The sequence below is a fragment of the Sturnus vulgaris genome, chromosome 11 (genome assembly GCF_052056855.1).
Source record: "Sturnus vulgaris isolate bStuVul1 chromosome 11, bStuVul1.hap1, whole genome shotgun sequence".
NCBI lineage: Eukaryota > Metazoa > Chordata > Aves > Passeriformes > Sturnidae > Sturnus > Sturnus vulgaris.
This window is the reverse complement of record NC_142253.1, coordinates 15,313,998-15,326,646: the sequence shown is the minus strand read 5'-3', so window position 1 is coordinate 15,326,646 and position 12,649 is coordinate 15,313,998. Positions and strand designations below refer to the sequence as shown.

The window sequence follows — 12,649 nt, the reverse complement described above, 5'->3', positions numbered from 1 at the left end:
GGCGGCGCGTCCCGTTACCGGCGGCCGAGCCCGCGCTGCCCCCGGCGCGGCGGGAGCAGGTGTCCGGGGGCAGCAGCCCGGGGCAGCGCGGCGGGGGCGGGGTCGGGGCCGGGCCCTGCGGGGCCGGGCGGGCGGCGACGGCGGCGGCGGCGGGCTCGACGCGCCCGCGGCAGGAGGGAGCCGGAGCGCCCGAAAAGCCGTGAGGGGAGGGGAGGGCGGAGGGGCGGGAGGGGGGAGGCAGGCAGGCGGGCGGCGGGCGCATGCGCTCTGGCGGGCCGTGCCATATTGGAATGAGGCAGTGAGCGGAGCGCCGGGGAGCCCGAGCCCCGGCAGCGGCGCAGGGCTGGAAAAACTCCCCGCAGGTGAGGCGGGCGGCGGCGGCGCCCGCGCGCGGTCGGAGCGGCCCCGGACGCAGCTGCTGGGGGCGTTTTGCCGGCGGGGCGCGGGGCCCGGAGGGTTTTTCCGGGCTCACGAAGTTTGGATGCGGGAAAAAGGCGGCGAGGCGGGAGGAGGAGGAGGAAAGAGGCAGGCGGAGCGCGGCGGGGAGGCGGCGGCGGCAGCGCGGGGGGGGACGCGCCTTGTGCCGCGCCGAGGAGCGATGCGCGGGGCTGGCCGAGCGCCGCCGCGCAACTGCCCGCGCGCAACTCTGCGCGCTCCCGCCAGGGGCCCGCGGCGTCCCGCGGCGCGCTCGGCCGAAGTTGCCCTCCCGGCCGGCCCCGCGCCCGCCCGAGGACGCGCCCGGCCCCCGCGGGAACTTTGTGCGCGCCGCGCCGCCGCCCCGGCGCGGCCGGTCCCTCCCCGCGCCCGCGGGGGGCCGAGCCCACCGAGTGCCTCTCGCTCGCCCCCCTCCCCCTCAAAATGGCGGTGGAAGGGGACCTTTAAACCCCGCGCCTCTCCGCTCCGCACCCCCGCCGGGCGCGGCCGCGCTCCACTCGGCGCGACGCGCGTCCCGCCCGGGGCAGCGGCTGGCGTCGGTCCCCGTCAAGTGGCCCGTCAGCGAGCGGCTCTCGCCTCCCGGTCGGGCTGGGTGGGTGGGTGTGGGGGGAGAGGGGCGGGCGCCGCCTCCGCGGCCGCGCCGCCGGCTCTCCCGCAGCGCCGCCGCCCGCGCTGCGGGGCCTGCGCTGCCGCGGGGCCGGGCATTGTGTGCGCGCCGCGCCCGCCGCCGCCGCTCCGCACCTCCGGCGGCTCCGCGCCCGGCGGCGCTCCGGCGAGCGGCACGCAGCCTTTGTCTCTCGGGGAGTCGGTCTGCGCTGCCCGCCGCTCCTGCACCTGAAGTCGTAAATCGGGCGCCGGTGACACTGCCCGGGCGGCCGCCGGGGATGCCCCGGGACGCCAACTTCGGGCTGGGGAGGGAGCGGCGCCAGGGCAGCGGCTGCGGGAGGGCTCCCGCCCGGGCAGCGCCGGCTGCGAGCGGGAGGGCGGAATGCCCGCATCGGAAGGACTGAGCAAGTTTTCCGTCTGTGGCTTTTGCAAACTTGCTACCAGCCCCCCCCCCGCCGCCCCCCTACACAGTGGAAATAATGAAAGGAAAAACAGCGCGGGCAGTTAATTGTGCATTTGTAACTACATTCGCTATTGCGGTTCTGCAAGGCCCTTATTTATTGAGAAATAGGCCAGCGATGTCAGTTTCACAGTCACATGCGTGCTTTAGCGAAACAATTATATCTACTTTGGAGAAACTTGTTGCCATTATAATAAGATTGTACATGGTAACCCTCATGTCTGACAGTTTCACCCACTCTGACAGCTGCATTCTGGTGGAAGAGGTTTTGCAGCAAAAGAAAAGGCCTAACTTGCTGTTTCTTTGCTGTTCCTTCCTTCCTTCCTTCTTGGGAGCTGGCTGCTGTCAGTAGCCCGGGAGGTTACCATAGTGAACAGTTCCATGAGGCAGAATATAAGGTGCACCTCGCAAAACTCACGCTGGAAAAAATGATAATCCACCTTGTCACTTCAGAAATATCATTATTGCGACCTGCTTAAGGTTTGTGATGTGTGTGAACTGGTCAGAAACATCTGATTTGTAAGAGGAAAAGTTGTTAATGGCAAGTAGTCTTGCTCCTTCAGGAGTGGGGCTGTAACTTGTAGCATCTGCAGCATCCAGCAGGATGGATTCCTGGTCTGGCTGCGGTCTGTGATTACTGTTTCAAAATAGCCAACTGTTGGGACAAAGTAAATCAATGTGAAGATAAAGATAGGTTAATTAACTGAAAGCCTAAGTTTCTTGTGTGGTAGGTGGTACTGACATGGATTTTGCCATTTAAAAAATTTTATAAGTATCTATCTAAAGATCATCTCTAGGGAGAAGGCTTAGTGGCCTTCCTGCCTTCGGTTCAGCCACTTCCTCTTTTGTGTTTGGTTTGTGAATTGTTGCCGTGATTGAGGGATGAGAATGAAATCTGGTTCTTCCCAGAACCTATGTTGGGAAGATGCTTATGGACACCGAATAAAGCTGATCTCGCTGCCTTTTTAAATAACTCATGGTTAGGCGGTGGCAGGGGAGTGTTAGGAGAATGGCTTTGACATTTTTTGGTGTGTCTATATCAGGCACTTACCCTGGGACACCTCAGGATTCTGTCACGTTCCTTCTCACAGGAGACAGTGGTGCGAGGCAGAGAGCAGGGACACAGTGTAGTATCTCTGGAGTTACTGATCTCTATGGGTTTCCCTTTGCTGGCTTTTTCCCCCTCTGCTATTAATTTGCCGGTATTGAGTTATCTTATCTGATTCTTAAACCTGGCAAATCTCCTAAGCAATTGCTGTGTGGAAAAGGTGGATTAAGTGTAAACTGACATGTTAATGACTGATAGAGTTTGCACGGTGTAATCTTTATTTTCTGGAAACCCTTTTACTGCCTCATGGGCAGGATGTTAATGAGTAGTGCAAAAATAACGTGTGCCATAGCATATTTTGGTAACACTTTTCAGGGGATTTTTAGTCATTTCATGGCAAACCAGTGACAACTGTAGACCACAACCTTTCTGTCGTGGTTGCCTTTTGAATCCACCGTGTTTGGAATTCACCTTAACATCATTGCGGTGCTTCCACTTGTGAAGTTTGGCCGTGGCATGATCATCATGCAGTGATGCACACATCAATACAGTCATTTGGTGCTGGCTTGACTTAAGTAATTGTCCTACAACTGCTGCACTTGAGGCACGTGGCAACTTAATTACACGAACACTCTGACAGTGAAATGATTCATGTTAAATCCACTACAGTGTCCTTTAAGGGCATGGGAAAATTAAACCTGGAGCTGCTTAGCAAGGGACATTTTGGGGAGAGAGCTTCCAGTGCCTGAAACCACAGGGCTTGCATTAGATCCATTGTTCCTGTAATGACATGGCAGCCTTAATGCTACAGATTTGTCTTGGGATTCGGTTTCTTGACTTTTTAAGTGTGTAATTCTGTATCTTGCCGATTGGTCATTGACTTGAAACAGTGTAGCCTGTGCAAGTTACAAATGTTTTCTGGACCTCTAACAGCTTTCTTTTGTGTTGTTCATCTGACTCATCTTGCTTGATGATTAGCAGATTTCATGTGTCATCTTTGTTTTGGTCTTTTGGAGCATCAGTGTTGCTTTGCTGCTGCTAGTGGACTTGACTTTGTGCTCCTTTCCTTCTGCTTTTGGGAAGTGACTGTCAAGTTTTAGGTCATATGTTTAAACTTGAAGTGGGTGTTATCTAAAGCTCTAAAGGTGTGGGGGGGGTTTCTCCCTCTCAGGATTACTTTCTTACTTGAAAAGTCAAGGGATAGAAGAAAGGGGAAGGAGTTGATTTTTTTTGTTTGTTTGTTTTTGTTTTGATTCAAATCCTTGTTGAAATGGTGCTGAAGGCAAACAGTGTCAGAGTGTGAGACCCTGAAAAGGAGATTTGGCAGTTCACATTCTCGAAGTTCAGAAAAAGCAAAAAATGAGAGTAAATTTTTATCTTAATTTTATATTAGTGTCTTATGATTTTAAAAGCCATGACATCAGTGCAATGCTATTTTATTGTAATTATATATTTTTCTGACTTTAATCCATCATTTTTTTTCCACTGTGCACAGTCTTCTTTTTATTGATAAAACCATTGAAAAACGCATTGAGATGCTAATTAGTGCTCTTTTGATTTTAAAATAGTTTTGGTTCCCAGGGTACAGAATATAAATACATTTTTTAAAGTTAGATTTGGTGCATGTAAGACACACGTTTTCTGTTCACTTTGTATCCATGTTGACTTTTCCTTCTTTTTCCCAGACTTTGCTGACAGTCTTTGTAGATTGATGATGGTCATAGGATAATAGTAGTAATAATAATAATCGTAGTAACAATTGTTTTGCCCCTATTTATGGATGAGATTGTGGTTTTTTAAGTGTTCCTAGTAAAAGCTAGTCTGTAGAATTAAAGCATTACAACATGAATCTTTCTCTGCATTCTTAATAGGGCATGTCTTAGGGGAATGACATGTTTGAATAGTTTAAACGTTCCCCTGTGAGAAAGGAGGGTGTGAGCTGAGGCTGGAACAAGATATTGTGCCTATCAGTTGGGACTCTCCAGGTGACTCTCCACTTCTCTGGGAAATTAGTGAATTTTAACTAATGCAAAGCTGCATGGCAGTTACTGAGTGGGAGGGGAATGCTTTAATAACCTTTGAAGATGGAAAGCCATTAAGTCTTCGGGGTGGTTTTCTGCTTTGTTTGGCTCGGGAGTGTTGGGTTGTCAGCCACAGACACCACTGAGGAGCGTTCAGCTGGGAACTGTGCAAATAAAGAAGGCCTGGGAGCCACACGACCGAGACCCAGCTCCCGAGGTCCTTTCTTCCTCTGTCTCCCCCTCCTCTTTTTCCCTTTCTTTATGTCTTATGGATTGTCTGGGATTCTTTCAATGGAGACAGTGACGTTTAGATTTATTTTTCCTGTGAAAATAAACATCCTAGTACAACACTTGTTGGATCTCAGTGTCGTACAAACCCCGGACCCCCAGTCATGTTTTGTTGACTCGGTTTGGGGAAAAGTTGTGAGAGGCGAGGCAAAAAACTGCACACATGCAGGTATTGCATGTTAATCCAATGAGCCTTGTTTCCTAGGATAACCAGGTAAGAAATATTGTTCAAACCTGAAGAAGGAAGGGCTTTAATGAGGTTTGCAGTAGAACAACCATTCTGCAATGCCACGCTCTAGTACTGGGATTTCTGCTCTTTCAAGCATCTTTTTTTATAAGACAGAGCAGCCTTAACTGACATAAGCTTTTTCTGCACGGATTACTTGTGGTAAATAATGCACAAGTAAGAGTTTTCCCTTCACTTAAAGTTGGTGGGAGCCATATATATATATTTTGGTTTGGTTTTTTTCCACCCATTGGGATTTGGCACATGGACAGGTTGCAGATGCTTTTACCTACAGTGCAGGTGAGTTGTAGCTACAGAGGTAATTTTAGCAATTTGTTCAGATTATGTGGACATTTAAAATGTGATTATTGTCCCCAGAGTCATCCTGAGCAGCAGCTTGCTGGTTTTCAAGGTTATTGTTTATATTGCTGTGGCACTTCATTTACACTGGTTTATTTGCTGTTACACTTGAAGACACTCTTGTTCACTACAGAAATGATCTCTTTCTTCAAACAGATGATTTGGGAATGAGATTAGTGAATGTGATGTTATCTAAAAATGATGCAGCTATTAAACCAGTTTTGAGATTCTCTGAGAGTACTGCTCGGTGAGAGAAGAGATACATCTTGGATGATTTTTTTCTCTGAGAGTAAATGATGCAGGGCTGAGCGATCTCCTCTCCCATTTTGGCTGATTGGAGTTGAGGGCTCTCAGCATATCTCAAGAGGTGCTCTGTCTTGCAGAATTGGGTCATTGGTTGAAAAAAATGGTGGTGGTGGGGAACCCTGCAAGGTTTTGCTGTTTGTCACTTTATCCTTTTCAAGGATGTGAGGGACTGCAGCAGTGATCCTGAAGCAGATATCAAGTGGATTGGAGAAGATGAACTCTGTCTTGATGTATTTAGAGGCTGTAGTCACTATTTCTTCTAGCATTGGGTGACAGAAAGCCATAAATAGCACCTTCAGATTTGTCATTGTTTCCAGAAGAAAATTATCAAGTCAGGAAGTGAAGGCACTTCCCCTCTGATGCTGGGTGCACATTTATTACAAATGGCCCTGCCAGTCCTGTGGGTGTCTCACCTCTCTGTACTGGAGCAAGTGATGCTCTGGCATTTCTTATCTTTTTTGTGGTCTTTTGACCTGGGAAAATACATACAAATGTACAATTAATTTTTTTATTATTTGGTATATTTTTTCTTTTTGTTGCCTGACTGAATGAAATCCCTTTAGAATTCCCTGCCTCCTCAGGAGCTGTAGTAACGTGCATGTCTCCAGCTCAAGCATGCACTTTGCTCTCTGCTTGGGGAGCTGTGGCCTCTGGTTTAAAAATAGTTATTTGTCTTGAAATCATCAAAAAAAATTTTAAATGTAAGGACTGTGAAACTCCATTATACTGTAAAGCCTTGTCTGAAACCACGGTGGGTTTTTGAGAGTATCTTTCGTGTTAAAGCATCTTTTGAAAGGAGGCCAACACTGGTTTTAGTGCCCAAAAACTTTGAGTGAGGACATAGTGCTGAAAAAGCTGTGGTGTTTCACAGCAGTGTGGAAAAATGCTAGTGAAGCCTAACAGGGGTATGTATTATAGACACAGGCTTTCCCTCACACATATATATATACATACTAGTATTTTTTCCAATATCAAGTTCCAAACTTGCCCTTATTAAGGTGTTAAGCACTAAATTGTTCAAATTGTGTTTTCAAGTAAATTACAGGGCCTGTCACTGGATTCCTAAAGAAATGTCCAGGTAGGGAATGCCAAGCAGACAGGCAGGGGGAGAACACAGAGATGCTTCCTTGCAATTGGGCCAGCAAATCTCACAGAATGCACGTCCTAAAAAAGAAATTATTGAAGGAGGCAGTGATTCCTTCCAGGATTAACTCTGCTCGTTGCTCTTTAAAGTGTTACCATGAGGGTTAAACTAATGGCCCTAAGAAATAATGCAAGCACAGGATCAGTCACAAGAGTTACAGATACAGCACTAATTGGCCAATTGAGCCGAGCTAATCAACTGCTTTTAAATGAGTGTGACCATGGGCACGGGCATAGGGAAATCTTCCCCTCTTCCAGGGAAGTTTTTCTCCTCTTTTTGCAAAACAAAATCCAATCAATTTAGTCATGAGGCTTTTTAGTCCAGTGGCCGAGAGCAAAAGTCTTCTTGTTCATGTGATTATTTTATATCATAAGTTATTTGTTAAACGTTTTAAATAGATTTTGGGGAGGGAGAAGTAGCTTAACTTTGAATTCCTCTTTTTCTTGTGGCCAAATCTTACATTTTTAACTTATTCCTCAGCAAATTTAAAGACGTATTTTGTCATCCCCTTAATGAAAACCAATGTATTTGGGGAAGTGGTTTGTTGAAGCACATGAGTCCAGTTTGTTTTGATAATAAGCCAGTTCTAGATAGTTCTAGCCTCACTGCAAGTGTAGAGGGAATGTGTCCAACAGCTGCTTTGTCTGGTTTTTATTTTTTTACTAGTTCATCTTATGTAAGAAAGAAATAATGACTGGAAACTGAAGACTCAGGGAAGGTTGTTTCTTCTTCTGGTCTTCATAAAAAAAAAAAAAAGCAGAGTAACAGCTGGAAGGGCAAGGTGACAATAAAAGCCACAAATTTTTAAACTGAAGTTAATATTTCTTGGTTTAACTCTGTGTTCTTACTTAATGAATACCAGAATATTGTTTTCTTTGTTTCTGCCTTTTCTGTATATGCTTTTAAGGTAAGAATACTCATTATCCAATTAAAATGAATGTGCAGTTTTTATTTCTAATTGAAGTTCAATTTTCATCTAAAAGCAGCTTGACAAAAAATATAATTCTTATGATTATCCAATAAGAAGTGCTGAAATTATCTTTTCATAGTAAATCTAAGTTATTTTGATAGTCAGGTTTAATCTTTTTGCATTTATATTTTGTTTCCAAGCAGTGCTTGCATTTACTGGGAACTATTTTTAGGTTATTGAGAAATTGCAGTATTGCATAGTTTAGTATGCTTTTAGTTAAAGCAATTTATATAAATGCTTTCCTCTTGTGCTGTGATGTAGATAATGACATCAAAATACACTTTGTTAGTCTTGATCCTTCTTACATGCAAATGTGAGCATAGATAATATTGCAGAAAAAATAACAACTTTCTATCAATTACTGAAGGCATCTTTATAGAAAAATAGCAGCACTGATGCTTCTGAGGAGGTTTGGTTCTGGAAAGCTGGGTCACAGTGGTTACAGTGGTCAGGCTGGGTGAGTCTCTGAATGGAGCTGTGTTTTTTGGGTTTCAGGGACTAATGGTGTATGATTTCTTCATTATCTGCCTTACTTTAATGCACCTGACAAACAGCATGGCAAAATCCACTTCGGTGTGTAAAATTCACCCTTCTGACATTCTACCTTAGCAGTGAGATTGCAAACAAAAATCCCACTGCAGTGGCTCTTGGGCTTGGCTGAGACGTTTATTTGATTGCTGGAGGAGGAGTGGCTCCAAGTCTAGCTGAAGCTAGGAAGAGCATAGAAATTGTCACAATGTGCCAGGTCAGCCAGCCAGGCCGGTGTGTCACCTCGGGAATCTGTGGCAGTGAGGTGAAGCACAGCACGCTCTGCCCTGGCTGCGATGGGCTCGGAGCTCTTCTCTGATCCTGAATCCACAAATACCTGTGCCTGTGGGGCTGCAGTTTGTGCTGTGCCGTGGGAAAAGGTGCTCACTCCGTGTTTTCTGGTTCTTGTGGTAGGAGAAATAGGGAATACCCTTTCCTTGTACCTCTTTATCCTCCCAGTATTGGTTTTGCACAGCTCTTGTGCTCTGCCACGGTTCAGCTCAAAGAAGGAAACCTCTTGTGTTGTACAGAAGATGCTGAAGCTGCTTGTGTGTGCAGTGCTGGACAGGGATGATCTCTGGTTCTGAGTGTTTCTTATCTTGGCTATAAAACTGAATTATATGTACATCCCTGTCAGTATAGAAGTCTTTCATGCCACCAATGCTCTTTCTTACCTTTTTTTCTGTGCATCTTCTGGTATTTCCATGGCTGCTGGACACCAGCACTACAGGCTGTCTCAAGGGGCTCTGGATTTCTAGAATTGTAGTACAGTGTTTGTTGTTTTCTTCTCCATTCCTTGGGGCTCTTAACGAGTATAAAATTGATGTTCCAAGAGAATTAGTTGTAACAGTCTCAAAATTCCGAGTTGCAATAGCTAATTTGGATCGCATTGTATAGGTGAGGTTATTTCTTTTTTTTATATCTTATTATCTTGCCTTTAATTTCATCTGCTATTATCCTTCTGCAGTTCTTAGCAAACAGCATTTTTTTTTTACCTCTTGAATGGTTCTGTATTGTCTTAAAGCTTTGTACTCATTTCATATTTGTGTGCTTCCCTTGAAAAGCAGGACATGGTACAGTCATTAGTCCTCCTTGTATTGTGAACAACTGCTTTTTCTTCCTATCATTATTTCATGTCTTTATAATCAGCCTTTTAAGTATGAGATGTTCTAGAAGAAACTCCACAATATATTTCAAGTCTCGTTGGATGAGAGCACCCTCTAACCTGAGGTGATCACTAGAATTGGATTTGGCCTTAATGGCCAGATTGCATCATCTGCTTTCTCAAACTCTTACTTCTTGACAGATTAGTTGATGAATTACCTTCATTTAATGAAGTTTTACCATCTTGTGATCTTTGACTAGATCTGTTGTGCAGCATATGGTATGGAATTTTACACTGATATTTTCAACATTTAAAAAATATTATTCTGGAGTTCTCAGGTTGTGAAGCTTTTTTGAAATGCTGGTAATTCAGATATGTATTCCCAGACACCAAGCCTACATGCTGTGGTGTCAATAGATCAGTGGATGCTTCAGTTTGGAAAAGATCAAGATGAACATCCCTGGTGTGGAGGATAAAGACCAAATCAGTCTCCTTGTGGTGGCTCCATGGTGCCTTGTGGCCACACCTGTGTGATGGGCAGGGGAAAAAATGGATTTTACACTTAATCCCTATTCTATGGGAATATGCCACCATCCAAAGGATTTATATTCCACATGACTGACTTTGGGATAAGGCAATAAGTATGTTGGAGATTGTTGAACTAAGAAAAGTGATTTCATTTTGCTGTTAATGAGTGGTTTTCTGTCACCCTTTAGAAAAATCCATTCACTCCTCTGTACCTCGGCAGTTTTCTGTTCGTTTTGTGGCCATTTACTTCTTCTGGGTGTGCCCACCCCTCATATCAGGGAAGGAGCTTTTAATCTTTTGTGTTTAGAAGACCCTTTTTGTAACCATAAAGGCTAACAAAGTACCTTACTGAGAATTAAAGTTAAGATGTTGCAGAGATGTTGACCTCAGCTTTGGAAAGCTTTTAGGGAGTATTTTTCTAGGCCAGTTCTTCACTCAGTTGATGCTCTTGCTTTGCATAGGGATCTGATAATTCATTTTTTTACATCCCTGTTGCTCCTGGAGTGATTGTGGCAGTGCTGGGCTGTGCAATTTCCGTTTGCTGCTGAGGGCAGCACTTAAGTGGAGATGGTGTAATTTACATCCAGTGCTGCACTTGCCACTTAATGTTTTCTTGCAGCTCCATTTCTATAGAGAGCAAATCAAAACAGACTTGGGCTGTCAGCAGAGATGTGTTTTTAAAACACAACCCAATGAACGGTTTTCTTTTCCATTTAATCAAGAGTATATTTAAAATTGAATGTCACAGCAGAAGCATGTGATTATAATACATACAGGTATTTCTAGTGGGTTTATCTCTAAAGAACTTCCATGGGTTACACTTAGATGCAGAATATTGACACGGGGGAAGAAGATGCAGGAGACTTCATATAATAACTTTTTAACGTAGTGTTTTCAGGACAAAGGTATCCTTTGGTTTTTCTGAGGCTCTGTTTTTATTACATGCTGCTACAGAATTAAAATTCTGATTTAAATGATCACAACTAACGATTCAAAAGTGGAAGTAGAACTTGAATAGAAGAGTATTATCTCTCTTTTGTATGTGTTAATGAAACAAGGTTACATGTGACAGCATAGTGATGTCTGAAAAAATATATACTGAACTTAGCAGGGAAAGGGCTGCCAAAATAATTCGGGGGGGGGAAGTATGAATTTGAAAACACTTTTTATGACAGTGTAAATGTTCCAGTGTTGGATCACGCTTTGAAATTGTACTCCTAAAAATAGAGAAATCTTCTTCAGTTGCACTCTGTCTTTTGAGCCCTTAGGCTCAAGTCTTGTTTTTCTCTCTGTATGAACAAACATGAAGAAAAAAAAAAATCTTAAAATGAGAACAGATTTTCTTGTAGTTTCACCATTCCCGATGTTGGGGTAATAAGAGCATCATCCCTTACTGTGAGCTCTTGACTAAAATCCTGTGCTTTAACTCTTCTTAGGCCTTTAGGCTGGTTAATGTTCTTGTGATTTGAAATGCGTTGTTAAAAGCTGTTGTCTTTCTTTTCTTTCTTTTTTCTTTCCTTCCTCTCTTTTTAAGCTTTCAGTACTTTCCAAAGGGAAGCATGAGAAGGGAGCACACTACTTAATGAGCAATAAAAAAAGGCAAGGCCATATTTTTGTGGCATTGCCTAGAGAGAACTCCATGATTTAGCACAGCTTGTAATAGAGTAATTCTATTTAGGGGGAAAAGATTTAGGGGAAATTTGTGTTTTGCTGTCATGGTTTGCATGTGCAAGGAGTGGTAGATGACTCAAAGGAAGCTGTAGCAAGTTAAAACAGCATTTCAGTGGATAGGGCAGGCACAGCTCACGAGCTACAGTGAAAATAGGGGAGTCTGTTCAGCTCCCTGTCAGAGGGTTTGAGGATCATGCTTGGTTGAAGATGTTCCAAGATCATATGCAGGGACTTATGATGATTATTTATGTTGATGTCTGAAGTCTCTTGGAATTAATCAATCCAGGAAGACCATTATGGCATTATAGCCAGCCTAGCATGTACATTTTTCTCAGTTTTCTAGAGTTAAAGTGCCACATTTAAAGCCTTGTTTCTCTGAGATGTTTTCTCAGCCTGTTATGAAACTTCACTTGCTTCACTTGAAAGGCTTGGGTACTGCTTTAACACCTAAAGTGTATGAAGTAATCCAGGCTGTAAGGGGAGAAGGAACCATATTTCTGTGCTTTTAGCCTCTTGTTATTTCTGCTTGGACATAATGTTAAGAGATGTGCTGGCAGTGGAACTGAAATAGTGGCTGGGTTCTGCTTGGTCAGTAATGATAGCTGGAGAGGGATTTTCTTTTTATACCCAAGAAGTTGTGTCAGGGCATCAGGCAGCAGGAGCATGTATTGCTGACACAATGGCAGTGTATTCGAACCAGCCTGTCTTTGTGAGATTTGTTGCATCTCACAGGTAGAATGAAAAATATGTTATGGTACCCAGATCTGTAATTTCACATAGAATAGTGTGTCCTGTAAATGTCTGCTGGTTGAGCAGACTTCTAAGAGATTTGTGATGGAACCTGGGACATTGATACTTCTGGGTTACCTTGAGATAAAAAGAGAAATTTTTGTATGTTATCCTTATAATGCACCTCCTCTAGATATGCACGCATTTCCATTAAAAACCCATTT

The 12,649-nt window shown here is 44.5% G+C and overlaps 1 protein-coding gene across 1 annotated transcript in view; it reads left to right on the top strand.

Annotated features, from left to right (window-relative positions):
• The first annotated feature begins 272 nt into the window (after positions 1-272).
• The window catches only part of SFMBT1 (Scm like with four mbt domains 1), a 72,413-nt gene continuing 60,036 nt past the window's right edge, over positions 273-12,649 (top strand). Inside the window, exon 1 of the mRNA XM_014869667.2 lies at positions 273-362. The gene's annotated coding sequence lies outside the window, so the exon portion shown is untranslated. The remainder of the gene's footprint in view (positions 363-12,649) is intronic.